The sequence below is a fragment of the Pelmatolapia mariae genome, linkage group LG7 (assembly GCF_036321145.2).
Source record: "Pelmatolapia mariae isolate MD_Pm_ZW linkage group LG7, Pm_UMD_F_2, whole genome shotgun sequence".
In the NCBI taxonomy this organism is placed as follows: Eukaryota; Metazoa; Chordata; class Actinopteri; order Cichliformes; family Cichlidae; genus Pelmatolapia; species Pelmatolapia mariae.
The window spans coordinates 1,263,310-1,264,208 of NC_086233.1; positions in this window are offsets into that span (position 1 = coordinate 1,263,310).

Consider the following 899-nt stretch of genomic DNA (forward strand, 5'->3'; position numbering starts at 1 on the left):
AGCCGTTTTAAGCTTGTATTTCATTCTTACAACACCTCAGGTTTACAGTAAGCCATATTTTACTTCTTACACATTAATAATACTATTATTAATATATAATCACACAATAATTTTCTGAATCTGGGTTAAGTATCTGTTTATACTGTTTATACTTATACTTATACTTACCAATTCTTGTGAACCTGACCTTTGACCCATGACCTTAACCTTGACATAATAAAACAGTGTAGTGTGTTTTATTATCTTTACCTACATGATTGGAGGGAATTGGCTGAAATCTTTGGTAAAAATCTGAGAGTTCAAGATTTATTCATGCAGTGTGTGATTCTGAAAAACTTTATGGTGTTATTGTGATGACGTGGGGCATCTACCGTCACACAAAATTTAAAAATGACCTCTAACTGTGGGTGCTAGAGTGCTAATCCACCCTGCAGTAACATCTGGAAACATCTGATGTGCAGCAGCTTCATTTTCAGCATGACAGTGATCCCAAACACACTGCCAGTGCAGTGAAAGCATACCTAGATAGATAAATACCCAGTGAAACACCATCAGAGCCCAGACCTCAGCATCACTGAAGCAGTGTGGGATCATCCTGACAGAGAACAGAACACAAGGCAGAAGCATCCAAAGAAGAACTTTGAATGTCCTTGAAGAAGCCTGGAGAACTGTTCCTGAAGATCCTCACAGAAAAGGTGTTCATGCCAAATATTGACTTTTAAGCTTGTTAGAATTGTACAAATATATTGCAGTTTCATGTTTGCACAGGTGTCATTAAATTGCTCCATCCATTTCTCATTTTCCTACAAAATAAAAGGAAATGAAGAATGATTCAAGACTTTAAACACCGAAGGACCTTCTCATCCCATGATGCATCGCAAATCCCAGTATCCACAGTG